The 22,441-nt window shown below is 46.2% G+C and overlaps 1 protein-coding gene across 1 annotated transcript in view; it reads right to left on the bottom strand.

Moving 5' to 3' along the window:
• LOC119459163 (putative phospholipase B-like 2) overlaps positions 1-2,740 on the bottom strand; it is a 39,675-nt gene extending 36,935 nt beyond the window's left edge. The window contains exon 1 of the mRNA XM_037720990.2: positions 2,664-2,740. The gene's annotated coding sequence lies outside the window, so the exon portion shown is untranslated. The remainder of the gene's footprint in view (positions 1-2,663) is intronic.
• Between the last annotated feature and the right edge of the window lie 19,701 nt (positions 2,741-22,441).

Raw genomic sequence — 22,441 nt, forward strand, 5'->3', positions numbered from 1 at the left:
TCATTGCTTTTTTGCGCTATACTAATTGAGGTTCTCCACTGGTTGCGTATCATTATACATTTATTGCATGGTAGCGAGGGAATAAAAAGCAAGCTAGCAAAAATTAGAGTGGGAATTGTTTTCCTCAGCAAGGTAGTGCTTCTCCGCTGTTTCGTCAGTGAAAATTTTAGTACTTCTGCATGTCGGCAATTTTTCGGCCAAACAATGTAAAGACAGTCAACAGGTGAAACATTTCACCAACACCAACACCTGTCGGTGTTCATAACAGCACATCACCATTAAAATCGCCAGAAGGCTCAACGAGGGAAGTCATATATGGACCCATACTAGATGTGCACTTGCAATAGGTGCTCCAAGGTGTGCCTGGATTATGTGTAGGTGTTTTGTGTGTGTGGTCTCATCCCTCAATGCACTTTGCGGTTTTGTTCGCCTCTACAAAAATACCCTATAGGGCGTTGTAGGTACTCGCACAATAAGCAAATAAACGTAACTGTTTTCTAAATTTTGTATCGCCTCCTAGTGAGGTTTCGGTCTGTTCAACGCACTCGTCCATCGATACAAGAATAGGCTCAATAAATGTTGGCAGCATACTAAGCAACAACGCAAATGCAAAGCAAAGTCAGAGCATTTCGTGACACCTTAATTTAACCAACGACTACGCTCGTGGCGTCCTGTAGGTTTGTACTGCAAATGATCCCAGTAAAGAGGAAACTATAGCTAATTTAAGATTGCTTCGAAAATATTTCAACATCGTCAGCCCACCTATGATCAAAGAAAGAGAAAAGCCTCTCCCCGATGTATCCATTTACCTCAACACAGCGTCAAGCAAACAATGTCCTGGATTCCCAATTTTTAACATCGCCCAAGCTTCAATAGCGCCTTTTCCTTCTTTTAATGTACGTGTTGTCAGTAAAATACGATTGTCTATTCTACGCATTACATGACCTCGACAGCTCCAGTTCTTCCGGTTAGTCTATAAGGCTACTTGTTTCGTGATCAAAACTTGCAGCGTCTCCATTTTTCCCGTTGTCGTGCGCTGCAAGTGATTGACGGCAAGTCTCATCGAGAATATCAGCCCACAGGTGAACAAAATACGCAATGTATAACGATTACATACTTTACTTTTCAGGTACATGCAAGCCGCCATTCACTAGTACGGAGTGCTGGACAAACTGGTGCCAACGCATACCCACTTTCTGCTACCTGCCTTATAGCATCGACGTTAAGACCTTTAGGAGTTGGAACAAATGATGACAAATAAAATACTTGAATGTAGCTCAGAAAAATACTACAGTGATAATACGATAGCATAGTCAGCAAGCTAACGTGCCTTCAATTTGTCAGCCAGCTTGTTTGTATTAGAATATTTCTACTTTCCTCAAACATTCATTGCAGATCATCGGCATTGCATTTACAAGATGGTAAGCTTGCCAGCTGTTATCGACACGCTTTTGTTCGATCATCTGCAGGCTGTTTTAGCCTGGATGTCCCTTGCAAAATTGGCTCCTGTGGTTTGCTTCCCTGCCTACTTCCCTTTGCTTTCTCTCTCTATCTCTTGCCTTGATCCTAAGACATATCTGATACATGACGTGCGCGCGCATCCACGTATAAAGGTGACTGTATGGGTTTACCGTAAAATTCATTGTTTTTTGCTTCTTCTAACGTATCATGTACTCGTAAATATCTGCGCTTAGAGTGCCGGCTGATGCCATCTTCACACCAGAAGGCGATGAGCGCGCTGCTGAGGTTCCTCCGGACAAGTGACCTGCTTGAACGACTGTGACGCTCCTGAGTTCCTTTGTTTGTGTGCGTGTGTGTTTTTTTTTCTGATCTCCCTCTCTTTCTATGTGTGTGCATTTTTCGTTATCTTTGTCTCCCCTTACCCCTTCCCCAGTGCAGGGTAGCAAGCTGGATATCTACCTTCCGGTTGACCTCCCTGTCTTTCCCATCCAATTTATCTCTCTCTCTCTCTGCCCTGTATGTCGATGATAAAATATATTGTGGAATGTTCATTTCTGATCAGCTTTTTTACAGCGAACGTGTATACGTCTACCAGCCGAGGAAATTTTTGAGTCGTTGGCGTAAGAAAAAACGCCAGGCTAAAAATTGAATACGAACAGCATATCTCCTTTGAAATCAGGCACACAGCATACAGCTCAGCACTCGTTTTCAAAAGAAAAACCACAAAACAAGCATCAAAACCACATGATAGATGATAAGGCGCGTGTGAACAATGGGAACACCATCCGACGCGTTCCGGTAAAGATGAGGTTTGCAGCTGCTACGAAAGGGTTTGACGTCATTCAAAACCCTCGTGTGAAGTGAAAACCGTATAATGTATGCTAATGACGTCTGCGAATAATGCGAAGCACGAGCGTATGGCTAAGCAGCGTACTTTTGAGATGATGACCACCACAGGCGTAGAAAAGAAATGGTGAATGGTCCTGCTATCAAACGCCACCAGCTCTACAATTTCTGCCGCTAAGCACAAGTACAAGTCGCTAAAGTTAGCTAATAAGACGCTCTATAGGGGTCACTGCTGAAGAAACCTACCGTCAGTTAGATCCAGTGCTCATATGTAAAGAGGCGTGACTTGTAGGGAGCGCAAGCAAATTTTATTATAAAGTAATGCACTCGTAGTTTCCATATATACATATACTTACAGCATTCGTGAAGCACCGGTGACTTCATTGGAAAAATCAAGCTGCTCGTTTTCGAAGGAATCGCTGAGGCCCGCCAGTTGCTTCATTTGAAGATACACCTGCGATTCGAACATCTAAAAGTTTGACGCTGCAAAACGCTGTGCAGTTCCGCTGAAGGGAAAAAAAGTTATGACATGAGTATTAAATAAGAGCTGCTGTAAATTACAAACGCATAAACACTGAACTATTGGGATCCGCGACTCAAGCAGGAAGATCAAAAGCGATTAAAACAACGAAAGGTATTTCTTGCACTCTGGTTCAATTTTGTGGCAGTTTAACGAAATTTACTGAACTGCCAATGTTTTCTTGGTTTCACCCATCGCAGACGAACATTATATTGAAACTTAACAGTTTGACCACAATTTATAGCTATTTCAACGGAATTCGTCAGATATGTTAAGAAAAAGAGAACACGGTGATACCATATTCCAGAAGGAGTCATTCTTTCTCAAAAGGTGCTGTTGCTCTTGAGAGTACTTGACGTTATCTGCGAAGAACTGCGTGAGCTTGTCGCAGTAGGCAGTCTGGTTTTCGCAGTACCGTCCGAACATATTCGTCCACTGGTACTCTATCAGCTGCCGCGTGAGGTGGGCCTCAACAGCACCGGCAGCGTAGGCTTGGAGCTCGTCGGGAACCCGTTGGTTGGATTCAATCTGGAGATATGACCACCTGTAAAGCGGAAGAACGACGATCCTCTGTACGACTCCTCGAAAACAGGTAACCCCGAATACCACCGTATTGCACTGCCATCTCAAGTACTCGCCGACTTAGCTTTGTTTTCTATCGCGCCCTTTATCCCTTGTGATTAATGTACTGACCAGTCATGCGCCCCTATATACAACCATTGCATCACATAACCAATTGATGACTTACTACTGGAATCGAATGATGATGCACTCGTGCCTTAATTAGTGATGCGCGTCTGTTGGAATCTATGGTTTAGTTTGGGAATCCTTGGGTTTAGTCGCGGCTTGATTGGCGTTTGTAAATTTTTTTTACATACGCAGGATTCCACAGTAATTATTACATTAGTTCGAGGCCTTTCGTTTGCTGCTTATTATTAGTGACTGGACATAACAAGCGCCGAGCTGGAAAGTCAGCCTGGCAACGTTAAATATGGAAGTATCACAGAGTAAAATTCGTTGCCGTATCACGTGGTGCCAGGAATGTCGTATGGTTCCGCGTGGCTAGCAGAACTTGCGAGGCACATACATTGCTAATGACAACGTCTTCTAAGAAAACAGTAGTATGCGGCGTGCTACGTAACTGTAATGTACCTGTCGTTTTTGTGATATTTTAATCTGTTTTCTCTGTTGCGGCATTTTGTTCTTTGAGTAGTTACGCTTATGTCGTCTTATTGTGTGTTTTCTTACCTTAGTGACGTTCTATGACATGTGCTTATTTCTACATTTCTCATGCGAAGAGGCGTAGCCGACACCATCGCTGGGTGCCATCATGGGCCCAAATACTGATGGCAATTTAGATAAAAGGAAGGTCTCGTGATAAGATAAAATTAGGGGAGGTTTTGTATTACTTAAGGACATAAAATACAGTCTGCTTAACACTGCAATACATAGTAATATCGGGCTCCCTTAACCTCACAATGAGGAATCAAGAGTCATTCATGTTCACCTAACCATCACACAGTAACGCTTAGCTTAGCGCAGCAAAAAAAGCGTCGATGCGCACCTGCGTTTCATAACGCTGCCTCAAAACGGCAGCGTCAGGCTTCATAACAAGGCAACACGTTAATTGATCGAGCTATGGCGCATACGCAACGACAATTATGATTGTATCCGTCATCCATCATTGGCATTGCACGAAAAAGAATTTGTTTTAATGAGTAACTTCATAATTTCGATTTTGTTTGACGACGTGGTGGTACATATTCTTTCGCTTGTTGATAAACACTTGAGTTTTGAGTGGACTCTTGTATTCACTGTCTCTTCCGTTCCGTTGAGTTTTCATTTCTTTTTTTCTTGGCCGTCACCATTCAGCACATCTACCCACATCAATCCCCACCCAGATATTCGTACTTCCGAACAATTTATTCCACAATTCTAAACACCGAGACGCTGAATATGACAAATCAGTTCTGCGGATGCCTGCAAGGTGAAGAAAGTTTCCTTGTAGATCCGTTCTATATATTCCAGTCACATAATTTCTTTTCCCATTTTAATGTGTGATTTTTTTTTTTTTTTTTGCTGTGTGAGGCTCCATGTTTCTAACTCGCTCTTACCTCGTAATGCGTTTCAAAGGTCCGTGATTTTGCCCACAAAACTGTGCAAATGACGCAGGGAAGGCACAGGGAAAGGAATCAACCAGCAACGATTGATTGGTACGTGGGATCACGTCATCGAACCGGGCTGCCAATGCATGCAGGACACACGCAGCCAGGGGTAACATTATTTCCCGCTGCTTTTTCGGTCGCAGAGCGGATGCGAAACCTTAGTTCACAGCGAATTTCTCAGCAGGTAGAATATGCGCGCTTTTTAACACGAAAGTGTTTTATACCGGGGTCCTCGATCAACTTCCTGTAACGGTGTGATGTCGGCGCGAACACGTAAAATAGGCGCTCTTGACTGGGATGGCGCCGCCATCTACGAGCGGTGAGGCGAAGTACTGCACCATGACACTAACGAACGCCGACAGTGAGTGCTTCGGCAGCCTCAGCGCAGCGAAGGCTCCAACGCGGTGTAGCCTGATGTAGGCGGAGTAGGTGTTCTTCTGAGGCGACGACGCAGTTTACGGACATAGTTGCTCTTTCGCGTCGAATTAACCTGTGATGCCTCGTCGCCTACGGAGCATGCAGCTTCAACATACATCAGCACTGCTTACACGCCGCCTACTGATTCGTTTGCGGTGGGTTCGGCTCCCACCGGTGCCAAGTTATCTTTTCGTCCACTCGCATTTCCATTTTATTTATTACTGTCTACATTTCAGTTTACGCCACTGCTAATTTCTCCGACGCTTTCCTTGACTTCATTGTTGGCTTTATATGGTCATGATTATTTATATATTACAGCGATGCTGTTAGCGTCTTGTACGTCGCAATTTTTCATGGGCTCGTTCTGTGCTGATCCAAAAACAGTACCGCCACCAAACGGCCGCGGCCCCTCAGACAGACCTCGCACATAGACGACAGAGCAGACACGGGACGAAGGCATGGTTGAAGCATAGGCTGGGCTGTGCATAGTCGGACAGTATATCAACGCAGAATAAGTTGTTAGGAAGCCCATACCAATCATAACAGGATACGAACATTGCTCAAGAACGGCAAATAAAACAGCAGTCCATAGCAATTATAACGGAATAAAGAGATTGCTCAAGAACGGCAAATAAAACAGAAGTCTGTTGACTGCCGATGGTGATGAGGGCGGTGCATATTCGAAGGACAGCAGGAGCTCCTCCATCGGCCACTCTTATAGGCGGGATACAGGTAAGTGTAACCACCTTCTTGAGGCGACGGTGTTGGGCAGACCTCATGACAAAAATATGAGCTCCGATGTCGACATGTGCAGAGATGATCACGCCAACAAGGTCAACGGCCAACATACATCGTCGACTCCGCAGAGTAACTAGATGACCTGGAGCTGAGTTGTGTATGCAGCATTACCTCCGGGCGCTGCATCGTCTAGTTTTCCAGAGTGAAGGAGCCACGGATGTTCGGTCACGTCGTGCGGTCAGGTGGAGCGGAGCGCGAGGACGGAGCGCGGAAAGGTTTAGAACGCGACGGGGCCCCTCTCGGTGACGGCACGCGGCTGAACCATGCTGTGGCAGCGTCGGGATTGCGTCGGTGTGTGGCATATAGTGGCTCCAAAGGGCTACGCTTAAAGCGGCGAGAATGGGCAAAGGATGGAGTAGGTTGCGGGAACGACCAGTGGTTGTTACAGTAGCGAGGAACGTGACCGACACGGCGGCACTTCAAGCAGATATTCAGATCGTCTTCAGTTATTCTATCAGCGGCGTTCTCAGATTGTGGAGTGAACCGTTGATAACAAGGGAATGATGTCGGCGCCCCAGAAGCGGACGTAGGACTGACCACGGCAGAAACAACGTAAACCCCGGGATTCGGGAGTTCGTTTCGCACACTGGCTTGGATGAGTGAAACCACTGGCGCGTTCAAGTCACCGTGAAATTGACGCGTGAAATTATCGCGACAGAGATAATTGATAGTTGAGGGTATAACTGGGTGTCGAAGTCGTCGATTTCTTTAACTTAGAAACTACAATACTTCTATCGTCACGGATTGTTTTGCTAACTGCGCTTGTGCGATGTTCAGCCACAAAAATAACTTTATATTCCACGCTTCGCGGGTCTGAATAAATTGTTGCAAGTTAGCCCTCGCATGTCTCCTTTGACCGTCCTCGTCTTCTTGTGCGCTTGAAGTTATTGTCAAGTGGCCGGCGTTGGAACTGGTAAAAGAGGCTAACTGGAGCAATCGCTCCGATTTGGCGGTGGGTAGAATTGGGTTTAAGATGAATATGCAGAAGACAAAGATAATGTTCAATAGCCTGGCAAGGGAACAAGAATTCAGAATCGCCAGTCAGCCTCTAGAGTCTGTAAATGAGTACGTTTATCTAGGTCAATACTCACAGGGGACCCTGATCACCTGATTGTGTACCTGTCCTCGCTACGACGTACAACGCCTCTCTCTCAGGACAACTTTAAACCGCCTGGACTCGAGACCGTTCTCTGAGTCAAAGATACTCGGACCGTGGCTACACCCGTCACTGGCACAAAAAGCGATGCGTGTATTAGTAGAGTATTTGAAGTGCACCGGTTTAAGAGACCGCCTACAGTGTCCCTGTACATCGTCCCACATGTACTCAGTGCTCATTCTCTCCCTATTTTTCTCTTTCTATTCCCCACTTTCCCTTACCCCTAGTGCAGGGTAGCAAACCGAATGCTCTTCTGGTTGACCTCATTGCCTTTCCTCTCCTTGCTCTCTCTCTGATCGCGAGAAAGAAATTTACAGAAGAATAAAATTGGGTTGAAGTACATACGGCAGGCATTGCCAAATCCTGACTGGGAGCTTACCACTGTCGTTGAAAAGAAAAGTGTACAATCATTGCATTCTACCGGTGCTAACATATGGGGCAGAAACTTGGAGGTTAACGAAGAAGCTCGAGAACAAGCTAACGACCGCACAAAGAGCGATGGAACGAAAAATCTTAGGACTAACGTTTAGAGACACGAAGAGAGCGGTGTGGATCAGAGAACAAACAGGGATAGCCGATATTCTAGTTGACATTAAGCGAAAGAAATGGAGCGGGGCAGGCCATGTAATGCATAGAATGGATAACCGGTGGACCATTAGGGTTACAGAATGGATACCGAGAGAAGGGAAGTGCAGTCGAGGTCGGCAGAAAACCAGATGGGATGATGAAGTTAGAAAATTTTCAGGCGCAAGTTGGAATACGCTAGCGCAAGACAGGGGTAATTGGAGATAGCAGGGAGAGGCCTTCGTCCTGCAGTGGACATAAAATATAGCCTTATAATGGTGATGATGATGATTAATCCTCATCAATTGCGCTGAAGGTAGTGAGAGGTGATATGGCCGGCTGTCTTCACACTTAGACGTCGTCGCGGTCTAGGGAAGCCGGGCGAACGGTGGTTTAATACGGCGACTATTGGCCTGCTCAAAGCGCCAGCACTCCTCGATTATGGCATTAACGCTAGCACAATTTATGGACATGTGCAGATTGAATGCCTCATCCGCTATCCCCTTCAGGAAATCGCCAACCTTATAAGACTCTGACGTGTCACTGTCAGCTTTACGGCACATTTGAATGCCTCATCCGCTATTCCCTTCAGGACGTCGCCAACCTTGTCAGACTCTGGCATGTCACTGTCAGCTTTACGGCACAGCTCCAGCACATCCTGTGTTACAGGTATTACTCTGGAGATAATTGGGCTCGAGTTAGCTGCTGTTTCTTGGCAGCGATATTTGTTTTCTTTCTTTATTTATTTGTTTCTTTCTGTAACAAAAACAGAACAGAAGGAACAGAAACAGGAGTAAAAGCCACAGGCTTTGACAAAGGCCGTTGCTCCAAATACAGTGCGGCACGCAGGCCAGCACGCACACTTAGTGAGAAAACAAACACATATTCAAACATATTGTGCGCGTTTATTACGCACAACTTCCTCATCTGTATGTTATCATCATCATCCTCACAATTTTACCTATCCTTCTCTTGTCCTATATATGTGATCATCATCATTGCCTATGTGCTGCGCTTGTTCGCTGACGAGCTCCCGGGCCTAATAAACGTCGTCCCAACCAAGACGTCACAAGTGGTGGAGTGTGCTCTTCGGTCCTACGTCCTCTGGCCGTCCGGTCTGCCTCCTGGAGCTTCGCTCAGGTCGCCGCTTGCGCCCACCGTCAGCTAACATGCCACAGGACGTGCAGCCTGGCGCCCCTATTGCCACCATTCCGACATCGCAAGTGCCTCCTTCCTTTATCATCAACAGCGCCCAGCGTGACCCCCATCTCTTCGCTGGTATTCGCGGAGAGGATGTCGAAGACTGGCTGGACGATTATGAGCGAGTCAGTTCTGCCAATCACTGGGATGATGTTAATAAACTACGCCATGTCTCCTTCTATCTGTCTGGCGTGGCAAAGACGTGGTTCTTTAACCACGAGCCCGAATTGACCGACTGGACTCTCTTCAAGCACCAGCTTCCTGAAGTGTTCGGCACACCGGCCGTTCGGTCCACTCTCGCCAAGAAAAGCCTCGATGCTCGCAAACAACACCTGGGCGAGTCGCACACCTCCTACATCGAGGACGTCCTTGCACTCTGCCGACGTGTGAATTATTCAATGTCGGAGTCGGACAAGGTACGCCACATTCTCCTATATATGGGATCATCATCATCGCCTATGTGCTGCGCTTGTTCGCTGACGAGCTCCCGGGCCTACTAAACGTCGTCCCAACCAAGACGTCACAATATTTCAAACAGGAGGAAAAAACCCTAAAAATAATAAATAGTTTAGTAAGTTCGTGCGTGTTTCCAAAACATGAAACTGATGAAATGGACGTAATATGGTGACCTTATTTACAGGTATACATACCTTTATACTACCGGACTTGTACAATTAAACCCTTCATGACACACTATGTATAGTTGGTCATCACACGAAATTTTTCTACTGGAGGCTTCACCGAATAAGTCACGGAGCTTTTGCTTCAACGTATCCCAGCTCCCAAGTCATGATCGTCATACCACAACAAGATATATATTATTGTTCTACACTGTTTCATGACCGAAAATGCAAACTATGTTTTCTTCCGCTACTGTATTGTCCCATCTCGTAACTCCTTGCTCAACCGAAAACGATGCTGCATAGCCGCCTACCTCTGCAATACTTAGCAAAGCATCGATTTTCACAGTGCATGGAATCTGCAATATATCATTCTTCATTAATGAGAGGGTAACAGTCGTCGTAATAAAGCTGAATGGGAGGTATAGAACGAAGGTAGTGGAAGCCTACGCCTCAAACTCCAGTCACGACGATGAAGAAATCGAATAGTTTTACGAAGATGCTGAATTACCAAGGAGAAAAGTGAAAACACAGCATACTGTAGTCATGGGAGACTTCAATGCAAAAGTGGGGGGAAAGCAGGGTGTTGAACAAGCAGTTGGCAACTACGACATTGGTTTTAGGAACACTAGAGGAAAGATGTTGGTAGAATTCGCCGAAAGGAATAGACTCCAAATAATGAATATCTTCTTCAGGAAGCGCAACAGGAAGTGGACCTGGAAAAGCCCTAAGGGAGAAACAAAGAGTGAAATAGATTTCATACTCTCTGCCGATCCCAGCATAGTTCAGAATGTAGAAGTGTTAGGGAGGGTAAAGCGCAGTGACCATAGGTTAGTAAGGTCTAGGATTTCCCTCAATTTGAAGAAAGAAAGAATAAAATTAGTCAAGAAGAAACAGGCCAACCTAGACGCAGTAAGGGTAAAAGCAGACCAATTCAGGCTGGTTCTCGCAAACAAATATGCAGCTTTAGGCCATGAACATGAAGACAACAAAGAGGTAATGAATGAAACCGAAACTAGGCTGATCTCGGAAGCAGCAATTGAGGTGAGATGATGATGATGATATATGTTGTTTTCTGGCGCAAGGGCCAGCTATGGCCAAAGAGCGCCAAGACGTGGTGTAGTGAGTGAGCAATGGTATGATCAATGACAGTGGGTAGGGGTAGGGTGGCTGTAAAGGGGCCTAAAATCCTGCGCACTAAAGGTGCGTAAAAGACAAAATTAATAAGATCATGACAATGATGTGATAGGGGCGCAATGAATATGATATGGTATAAAAAAGCTGTGAGCGATACTAGGCACTACTGCCTCACAGAGACCCTTAGAAGCAAGAGCCTGGAGGAGAGTGCATTTCAAAATGCTGTCGCAGCAGCGTTCTCTGAAAGAGGACCCTGCTACGAATCTCTCGGGTGAAGAACTTGCAAAATGTCGATGTCGCTTAAAAAGGCTATAACTGATTCGTGCTGAAATACCGGGTCATTATGTAAAAACATCGCTGGGTGCAGGGGTATATTCTCTCTATAGGCTTGGACAAAGTGTTTCTTTCTTTCAGCTTCTAGTAGTGGACACTGTACTAGGATGTGAAGTACAGTAAGTACCTCCCCACATCTAGTACAGGTCGGGGGTTCGCCTCCAGACAACAAGTAATTGTGCGTGCCGTAAGTGTGTCCTATTCTGAGCCTACAGAATAGGACATCATTTCTTCTAGATTTCGGGGTGGATGGCCAGTTCCCTAAGCGAGGCTTAATTAAATGAAGTTTGCTTAGACTCTGGGCGTCCCACAAACGTTGCCAGTGGGCTCGAAGTCTCTTGCGTAGATATGGCTTCATATCGGGAACAGGGACAGGCATGGATGTGTTTCCAGCTTTTGCGTCGATGGATGTGGCAATCTGGTCTGCCAGTACATTTCCCTCGATGTCTCGGTGTCCTGGCACCCAGCACACCACAACATGCTGCCCAGACGCATAAATATTACATAGTAATGAATAAAGCGATACTATTACAGGATTTTTGTGCCTTTTCAGAGATTTTAAAGCTTTTACTACGCTCAGCGAGTCTGTGTAGATGATTGCTTTTGGTATTTTCGATTCTTTGATATGTTTAAGAGCCGACAGTATTGCATAAGCCTCTGCTGTGAAAATGCTCGTTTGGGGGTGCAGGGTGTCGGCATCTGAAAATGATGGGCCAACCGCTGCATAAGAGACGCCGGCATGAGACTTTGATGCATCGGTGTAAAATTCCGGACAGGAGTATTTATACTGCAGTTCGAGGAAATGCATTCGAATGTGTGCAACCGGGGCGTGCTTCGTAACATGTAAAAAGGACAAATCACAGTCGACAATCTGCCACTGCCACGGTGAGACCTGTATAGTGGGTGTCATTAGACGATGTTCAAAGAGTGGGACATCCATTTCCTCAGCCAGACTTCTCACACGCAACGAGAAGGGCTCTCTTACTGCAGGTCGGTTATGAAAGAGGTGGGAGCTGGACAAATCATTTACGGTGGAATATGAGGGATGTTCACTGTTTGCATTCACTCTAAGGAAATACATGAAAGCTGTGTAGGTCCTCTGCAAGTGGAGGGACCACTCATTGGATTCCACGTAAAGGCTTTCTACAGGGCTTGTCCTAAAGGCACCTGTAGACAAGCGAATACCTAGATGGTGGATGGGGTCCAGCATCTTCAACGCGGTTGGGGTGGCTGACTGATAAATTATGGCCCCGTAGTCTAGGCGTGTTCGTATGAGGCTTTTATACAAATTTAACAGACACTTTCTGTCACTACCCCATGTAGTGCGTGACAACACTTTTAAAATATTCATTGTTTTCATGCACTTGTTTTTTAGATGTTTTAGGTGTGGTATGAATGTTAGCTTTGTGTCAAGAATAATGCCTAAGAATTTATGTTCCGTTTTTACAGGTAGACGCTGTCCTTGCAGGTCAATGTCGGGGTCGGGGTACAGTCCTCTCTTTCTAGAAAAAAGGACGCAGGTGCTCTTTTGTGGATTTAAGCAGAATCCATTCTCGTCTGCCCATTTAGCCACCTTGTTCAGACCAAGTTGAACCTGCCGCTCACAGATTGCAAGGTTGCATGATTTAAATCCAATCTGCATATCATCCACGTACGTTGAATAAAACATATTACGTGGGATGCCTAGACGCAAGGAATTCATTTTTATAATGAAGAGAGTGCAACTCAGCACCCCACCCTGTGGCACTCCAGTTTCCTGTACAAAAGGTCGTGATAATGCATTGCCAACTCGAACACGGAATGTGCGATTCACCAGATAACTTTCAATGACATTTAACATATTACCACGTACACCAAAGTGGGAGAGATCTCTCAGTATTCCAAACCGCCATGTGGTGTCGTAGGCCTTTTCCATGTCTAGGAATACAGATAAAAAGAATTGTTTGTGAACAAAAGCTTCACGTATCTGTGCCTCAATACGTATCAAATGGTCAATGGTGGATCGACCCTCGCGAAAACCGCACTGGTATGGGTCAAGCAGCTTGTTTGATTCTAGGAAATGTATCAGACGACGGTTTATCATTTTCTCGAAAGCTTTGCAGAGGCAGCTTGTTAGAGCTATTGGCCGGTAACTGGATACGGACGATGGATCCTTGCCCTGCTTTAGGATAGGGATCACTATGGCCTCTTTCCAGGCAGAGGGGATCTCGCCGGAGGTCCATATAGTGTTATAGAGACAGAGAAGGGTTTTCTTAGTTTCAGAGGGTAGGTTTTTCAACATGTCATATAGTATACGGTCAGGGCCTGGGGCAGATTGGTTGCAACAGGTGAGTGATGCATGCAGCTCTGCTAGGGAGAAAGGTAGGTTATATGGCTCGTTTCCGGTGCTCTTTCGGTCCAGTTTTTGTTTTTCTATTGCTGATTTGTATCTTTTAAACGCTGGAGAATAGTGTGATGAACTGGAAACATGTTCAAAATGTGCACCCAGATAGTTCGCTTGGTCCTCCAGGCTGTCTCCCTGTCTGTCTACCAGGGGAGGCGGATGTGTTTGTCGTCCTCTTACCCTATTCACCCTGTTCCAAACCTTGGCCTCATCCGTGTACGAGTTGATACTTGATAAAAATGTTTGCCAGCTGTCTCTCCTGGCTTGTCTGCCTGTTCTCCTACCTTGGGACTTGATTTCCTTGAAACTGACAAGGTTTTCAGCAGTAGGATAATTGCGAAGCTGCCTCCATGCTCTGTTCTGCTGCCTACGTGCGTTCCGGCATTGTTCATTCCACCACGGAACACGGCGTTTGCTAGAAAGACCACTTGTTTGGGGAATACACTTAGAAGCTGCATCTATTATGAAATTTGTAAAATACTCGATGGCACCGTCAATTCCGAGCTATGAAATGTCAGCCCACGAGAGCTTACTGGTAAGTGTTTGGAATTTTTGCCAGTCCGCTGCATTGACCTTCCACCGGGGAGCATGTGGTGGAGATTCGTATTGTCTTGGCGCTCTCAGCAGTATTGGGAAATGGTCGCTCCCGTAAGGGTTTTTTATAACTTCCCATTCAAGTTCAGGTAATATGGATGGAGAAGCTATGCTGAGGTCTATAGAGGAAAAGGTTTTGTTTGCAAGACAATAATATGTCGGTTCTTTTTTGTTAAGCAGACAAGCACCGGACGAGAAAAGAAAATCTTGAATTAGACGGCCTCGCGCGTCGATGCGAGCGTCGCCCCACAGACTGTTGTGTGCATTGAGATCGCCAAGAACAAGATAGGGCTCTGGCAATTCGTCTATCAAGGACTGAAATTCGTGTTTGTGTAAGCGGTAATGTGGGGGTATGTATAGCGAGCAAATGGTGATGAGTTTGTTAAGGAGAACCAGTCGAACTGCCACTGCTTCAAGGGGTGTTTGCAGCTGCAGACGTTGACATGCTATGCTTTTGTGAGTCATAATGGCAACACCGCCTGATGATGCGAGACCATCATCGCGATCTTTACGAAACGTAACATACTGTCGAGGAAAGTTTGTATGTGTCGATTTTAAATGAGTTTCCTGTACACACAGCACTTTTGGATTGTGTTTGTGGAGAAGTTCTTGCACATCATCGAGGTTCCTAAGAAGGCCTCTGATGTTCCATTGTATAATTTGTGTGGCCATACTGAAAGTAAATGGGTGCTGTGTGTACTAAAAACAATAAGGAAGTGTTGCATTAGATTACAGAGCCCTTTCCAGGCCCTGTAACGCGGGATTTGTCTTTTCTAAAGCGGTCGAGGGAACCTCGCCGCTCCTTAGGCGCTTGGTGCGCCGTCGGGGTGGGTGTGGTGTCCATTGCCTCTTGTGAGGCGCCGGACACGCGCTCTTGCGAGCGAGAAGTTTCACGAGAATGTCTCGCCGCGAAGGACGAGACATTTGCGCCCACCAGCCCGGATGTCGATGGGGCTGCCTTTGGGCCTGAGCTGCGCCGGCTGTTGCCAGCACCAGCAGGGGCCGGTGAGGGTGAGGCAGCCTTGACTGCACCCACCGTGGGAGCTGCTGGCGGGCCTGCGGGTTCGCTACGCGAAGCGCAGGCTGCCACCGAGGACTGTTGTGGTGCCGGCAACCCTAGGGTAACCGGGCCTGTTTGCTGGTTATGTGGAGTAGACTTAGCTACTTCCACCCTGGGGGCAGGAGCCACAAGCGACAGCTCGCTGCGCGCGGGCTGGGCTGGTGGCAGTAGCCGCTGCGACGCTGCCCCTTGACGCGCCGCATCAGCGTAAGTGGTCGTGTGGAATGGTGAGCACCTTTTGCGTGCTTCCTTGAACGATATGTTTTCACGGACTTTCAGTGTTATAATTTCCTTTTCTTTTTTCCAACTTGGACAAGACCGGGAGTACGCTGGATGCTCACCATCGCAATTAACGCAGTGAGGTGTGGCCTCGCAGTTGTCTGAGGCATGACCTTGTACTCCACACTTAGCACAGGTGAGTCGACCACGGCAGCTCTGTGAGCCATGGCCGAATCTTTGATATTGGTAGCATCGCCTAGGATTGGGTATATATGGTCTTACTGCTATCTTTGTGTAGCCTGTTTCAATGCTTTGTGGTAAAGTGCTCAATTCAAATGTAAGTATCAGATGTTTCGTAGGGATTTCTTTGTTGTCCCGTCTCATAACAATGCGCTGCACATTCGTGACGTTTTGCTCCTTCCATCCTTCCAACAGTTCAGTTTCAGATAGGTCAATGAGGTCTGCTTCTGATACTACCCCCCGTACTGTGTTCATGGAACGATGCGGTGAAACAGTAACTGGGACATCACCAAAAGTAACAAGCTTGCCGAGTCTGTTGTATTGGTCTTTATCACGTAGCTCAAGCAGAAGGTCTCCGCTTGGCATTTTGGTGACCTTGTAGCCAGGACCTAGTGTGTTGGTTAGGCTTTTCGCAACTACAAATGGGGATATTGTTCTTGCCAGTTTTTCTGTTCTTTCGCTATGCACTACTTGAAAGCGTGGGAAAATGTCTTTTGGTCGGGTGAACAGGTTCAAAAACTCATCGGTGCGTCCCCTCTTCTGAGGGAGACGATCAAGAAGTCGTGGAAAAGCGGGTGTTCCCATAGGAGTATTTTGTACTTCGGCAGCAATGGCAGCCACCCACCACGGAGTCCAACAAGGGGACGCTGCAGCACTTAACGTGTAAGGCTACAGGCGCCAGCCGTACATTGCCGCTATAACCTTATATATAAACCCAAGAGAGGGCACCTACACAAGGTTAACCCGAGCCGCCTATGAAAACGCAGAAGTAACAGAAGAGAAGAGTAGACAGGACAGTAAAGAAAAGAGATAGGAAAGAAAAAAGGGCAGAGAGGGGGATAGGAAAAGGCGACCAGCCGGTTTCCCCCGGGTGGGTCAGTCCGGGGGTGCCGTCTACGTGAAGCGGAGGCCAAAGAGGTGTGTTGCCTCCGCCGAGGGGCCATGAAGGTCCAAACACCCGGCTTCGGCTCAACCCCCAGGATCCCCTTTTCCCCGGACACGGCTAAGCCACGCACGGTTAAGCGTGGGAGGGTCCGACCCCCATGTGCTCGGGTCCGTGGTGTCGCAACCCACCAAACGCCTGCTTACGCAGGCGCCCCTGCGGGGAATTGAGGTGAGAGGTAAGGCACCAAGGTAGCCAGCAGGTAAGCTCTCCCAAGTAACAAAGGACCTAATAAAGAAACGGCAAAACATGAAAGTGTCAAACTCGAGAGATCAGATAGAATTCACTGAACTGTCGAAACTGATCAACAAGAAGAAAGTAAGGGCCATCCGAAATTATAACGTGCAAAAGATTGAAGAAGCAGTAAAATATGGACGCAGCATGCAATCAGTGAAAACAAAACTTGGCATAGGACAAGGCAAAATGTATGCTCTGAAAGATAAGCAGGTAATATCATCAACAATTTTGATGACATAGTAAAAACAGCGGAAAACTACTATACTGACCTATACAGTACCCAGAGCAGCCAAGCTACTTTCATTCGAAGTAGTGATGAACAGGATACAGAGGCTCTTTCTATAACTAGCGATGAAGTTAGAAGGGCTTTGCAAGACATGACTTGAGGAAAAGCTGCTGCAGAAGATGGAATAACAGTCGATTTAATAAAAGATGGAGGATATATCATGCTTGAAAACCTTGCAGCCCTTTATACGCAATGCCTCACGACTTCAAATGTACTACAAAGCTGGAGCCAACATTATACTCATTCATAACAAGGGAGACGTTAAAGAATTGAAGAATTATAGACCCATTAGCTTGCTTTCGGTATTGTATGAAATATTCACCAAGATAATTTCCAATAAAATCAAGGCAACACTTGATTTCAGCCAACCAAGAGGCTGGATTCAGGAAGGGACATTCTACCATCGATCATATCCATGTCATAAATCAGATAATACAGAAATCTGCTGAGTACAATCAACATCTCTATATGGCTTTCATAGATTATGAAAAAAGCATTTGATTCAGTAGAGATACCAGCAGTCATCGAGGCATTGAGTAATCAAGGAGTTGAGGAGCCATACGTGAATGTCTTGGCAAATATATACAAGGATTGCACAGCAACTGTGGTTCTCCGCAAGAAAAGTAGAAAGATACCTATCAAGAAAGGGGTCAGGCAAGGAGACACATCTCTCCAATGCTATTCACTGCATGCTTAGAAGAATTGTTCAGGCTCTTAGACTGGGAAGGCTTAGGAGTGAGGATCAATGTCGAATACCTCAGCAACCTCCGATTTGCACATGACATTGTCCTATTGAGCAATAACGGAGACGAACTACAGAAAGTGATTGAGGACCTTAACCGAGAAAGTGAAAGAGTGGGGTTGAAGATTATTATACAGAAGACAAAAATATTGTGCAATAGCCTTGCAAGGGAACACGAATTCAGGATCGCCAGTCAGGCTCTAGAGTCTGTAAGGAGTGCGTTTATCTAGTTCAATTACTCACAGGGGACCCTGATCACGAGAAAGAAATTTACAGAAGAATAAAATTGGGTTGGAGTGCATACGGCAGGCATTACCAAATCCTGACTGGGAGCGTACCACTGTCGTTGAGAAGAAAAGTGTACAATGATTGCATTGTACCGATGCTAACATATGGGGCAGAACCTTGGAGTTTAACAAAGAAGCTCGAGAACAAGTTAAGGACCGCACAAAGAGCGATGGAACGAAAAGTCTTAGGACTAACGTTAAGGGACAGGAATAGGGCGGTGTGGATCAGAGAACAAACGGGGATAGCCGATATTCTATTTGACATTAGGCGGAAAAAATGGAGCTGGGCAGACCATGTAATGCGTAGGATGGATAACCGGTGGACCATTAGGGTTGCAGAATGGATACCAAGAGAAGGGAAGCGCGTCGAGGTCGGCAGAAAACCAGATGGCGTGATGAAGTTGGGAAATTTGCAGGCGCAGGTTGGAATACGCTAGCGCAAAACACGGGTAATTCGTGCTGCAGTGGACATAAAATATAGGCTGATGATGATGAAGATGTGTTTTCTTCTGCTACTGTATTGTCCCATCTCGTAACTCTTTGCAGAACCGAAAACGATGCTGCGTAGCCGCCTACCTCTGCAATACTTAGCAAAGCATCGATTTTCCCAGTGCATGGAATCTGCAATATTTCATTCTTCTTGTATATTTTTTCTCGTTTTTGGTCATTCACATGAAACGCCTCAATTAGCGCTCTCTGTGTATACGTGCCTGGTCTTGTGTGCTGTGCGGTTATAGCGCTATTTATTGGCAAACCTCGCATAGCACTTTGGGCACGTGGCATTCCAGCTCTCATTATTACAGCTACTTTCACTGCACACACGCAGTGGCCATGGGTGACTTCCGGTCACAAAGTAATTTTGCGGAGCACACGACTCCGTGTGACCCACAAACGTGCCATCTGAATAGAGAAAAAAGCACGCAGCAGGAAATAATGCGATATTTTCCCCCAACAAAAAAAGCAAGATTTACAATATTTCAGCGCTGCAAGTTAAAAAAAATGTTGGCGAACGAAGAAGCGGTGTTACGGAGCGCCACCACGCGCCGCTTCCTCTAGCGGTCATCAAATGTGTATATAGACCATCGCTATGAATGGGATACAGTTGGCGTTTTTGCGCCAATCCTGTGTAGAATATAACCGTATTAAACTAGTCATTCAATCGCAATTCATTCCTCTTCGGGATTTGTCGTTGACACCAGTGATTGCCATATGAATTAACTTTTTAATGATTCAGTTATTTGCCTACGCATTTGCATATTTTCAATGACCATTGGCAGTACAAAAATGACTGGTCATAGCACAAAAATGCGCGAAGGCACCGAAAGTTGGCTCGTGACTTGAAGCTTTATGCGTCTGCTTTGGTAGGGAGGTATTTAGGTAAAGTTATTCCGATTTAAACGCGCGCGCGGCAGAAAGAAAAAGATGCTGGCTCTCCCGTTATCGAGAGCAGATGTAAGCATGAAACGGCTACCGGCAAAGCATATTGGTGCCGCGGCGCAGGCCTCAAAGCTTACTGAGCCGAAATGAACCTGTTTTGAACTGAACTTGGTTGCAGATGTCTCGGCCAAACAACAATCCGCGCCGCGCCGGACGCTGCCTGCCTGGTCACACAGCGTGGCGCCATCTCTCGAAGGAGGCGGCGCAAGACCCGCGCCGCGGAACTCACGGACAGCTGGCGTTGAAAAGAGCACAGGCAACCCTGTCTCAGCGCCAAAAGATGGCAATCAAGTGTATGGTGCACTGTATCTGCCATAGAACGTCGCTATTGGAAATGACAAATAAAAGTTCAGCGTACAAGAAGTTACAACTTGAGCAATATTGCGAACAAACATTAGGAAGAAATCGGAAGCAATATTTTTAGTAACTTGTTTGGGCAGTAACTAGAGTGTGTAACGCAGTCCTGTGCAAGGGGTTGGGGGCCAGAGGCCGCTTTTTCCTAAGTTTTGACTGGTTTTCCCGATGATCTCGTTTTGCTATCCAACGAAGCCCGGATGTTCTGGCAGGTTCTCGTATCGTTCTCGCGCCCATTCCCGTCTTAAGTGCCCGGATAACGGCTCTGAATTTTCGCTGAAGGTCTTTTGAAGGTCGCCGACAACGGGAGCTAAAAGCATTTCATGCTTAAAAAGTTCGGGTAGGTTGAACAGTTATGACCAGATTTTATATGCGAAGCATGCAGGACGAAACCTAACGCTTAAAAATTCGACCGGTCCGGATCATTGTGTGCTGAGAACGAAATAGTAATGGGCCAAAGAGATTGTTCTACTACACCAGCTCATCTCCTTCACGTGTCACTTCATTACTTTCATACGTATTCCTGTAGACCTTTGTTCGCTCTGCGTGCCGCGTAGTTTTGGCATATGCATCGCATTAGACTTCCCTTTATGACGGCCGGTAATGTTATCTCGGAAGTATCCAGCCAGTGATCGCACCGTTTATCTGTTGTCCGCCGTTTACCTGATCAGAGGCTACGCAGCTTGTATGATTGCAGAGTCCTCGTTATTCCTCACCCTGTTTTGTTGATGTCATTCCTAAAAGTTCCCCACGCGACGGGAACGCATCCGGATTCACTGGAAAAGTCCGCTTTCTCTGGTTTGCCATCTTTTATGAGGAGCTTCTGAGTCCCGCCATCCAGTGTAGCCCAAGCCGCCCTTGTTCCATGAGATGAGTCCGCCTTGCAAACGAGCCAGAACACCAGCGCTGTTGCTGCTAGATGAGGATGGCCGCCCATAGGAAACCTGCGTTCAAGATACTGGCATATGTTAGGCGCGGGCAAGGTAATGTCTTTTCGTAGACGGATGCGCTAGCACTTACTGAACTCATTAGGTATGGTTTCCCTAAGCGCTGTAAAATAGGAAAATAATTGTTGCGTTTCTTTAAAAATCAGTGACGTAGTTACAGGAAAACATGAAACTGCATTTACGTTAAAAAAGCTGATGTGTTTACGAACCAGATAAACATTTAAGAAGAGTCAGCACAGAACACACTCATCTCACCATATGTATAGAGTCAATCGATAAATAGCTAATATATTTAACCTAAGTGCAACGCCGTAATGACATCGAGAGCACATAAACCTATTTGGCAACAAAATCGCATGTATTTTGGAGTCCCTAATCAACGACTGCGCTTAGCAGCCCCAATGCCCTGTACCTCTTGGCATAACCTATACCAGCACCAGGCATATGACGCATATTCGCAGAAGCAATGCTCAGAATTGGTCTTAGTTGCAATGCCTCTGTGGAACTGCTCCGAAGCCGTTTTTACTCTATGCATGGCGAGCGGTAAGATCCAGTCACCAAGTAGCGGTTCGTGTTATCGGCGACATCGTCAAACTTATAGTACTCCTGGGCATCAGATGCACGAACCAGGAATATCTCCCCAATGACGGACACGTCGACAGAGCAACATCCAACAGGTTGCCAAGTCCCCGGCTGTGCCCTCGGACACTTCGGCTAGAACGGCGCCTTACTTCGTGTGAACGCTTTAAGTTACGTGTGTGGTCATTGGCGTGAGGCGGCGTATACAGCATAGTATTGTAAAACTAGTGGGCCTTGACTCTTCTTCAGGCTCGTTCACTTAACCGTATATTTCAGATTCAATTTGATCATGACATAAACATTTTAGTGTTTTTGATACCGCCTTTATTGCTCCCCATTGAAACCTTTTTGTGAATCATAACAGCGAGTTCATAACTCCTATTTTACGGTAATAGCATTATTGCTGGCTTTCGCCCATTTAACAAATAGTATGGGCCAATAACGAAAGCTGTGCAGTCAAGGCAGCTTCTCTAAGCGCTAGCTGTCACGAGGGAAGGATGCGCGAGACTGGCACGTAACCCACGTGCGTTTCAAAGAGGGAGTTTGGCATGACAGAAGCATGCGTGCGATGGTGCCCACATAAAAATACCACTTTTTGAATGTCAGCATAGACAACTTTCTAATAAACAATCCAAGAAAGTTTTGGATGCATATAACAAAGCAGAACAACCTTGTTGACAAGAAATTGGCTCCCCATTCCGACCCTGCAAAATTGATAACATTCACTCCAGCGAAGCTCTTCAATACCATCACTACAACTGCTGAGAGAGAGAGAGGGGGGGTACGCAATGCTTCATGGCTTTTGAGTAATGGTAGTAATGGTAATTTTGACAGCACGCTACTACCCATAGCGGTGCTAAAACGACATTGAAATCAGTAGCTAGGCTGCTTATTTTATATAAGAAAGTCAAGGGAC

Source organism: Dermacentor silvarum, chromosome 7, assembly GCF_013339745.2.
Source record: "Dermacentor silvarum isolate Dsil-2018 chromosome 7, BIME_Dsil_1.4, whole genome shotgun sequence".
Taxonomy (NCBI): domain Eukaryota; kingdom Metazoa; phylum Arthropoda; class Arachnida; order Ixodida; family Ixodidae; genus Dermacentor; species Dermacentor silvarum.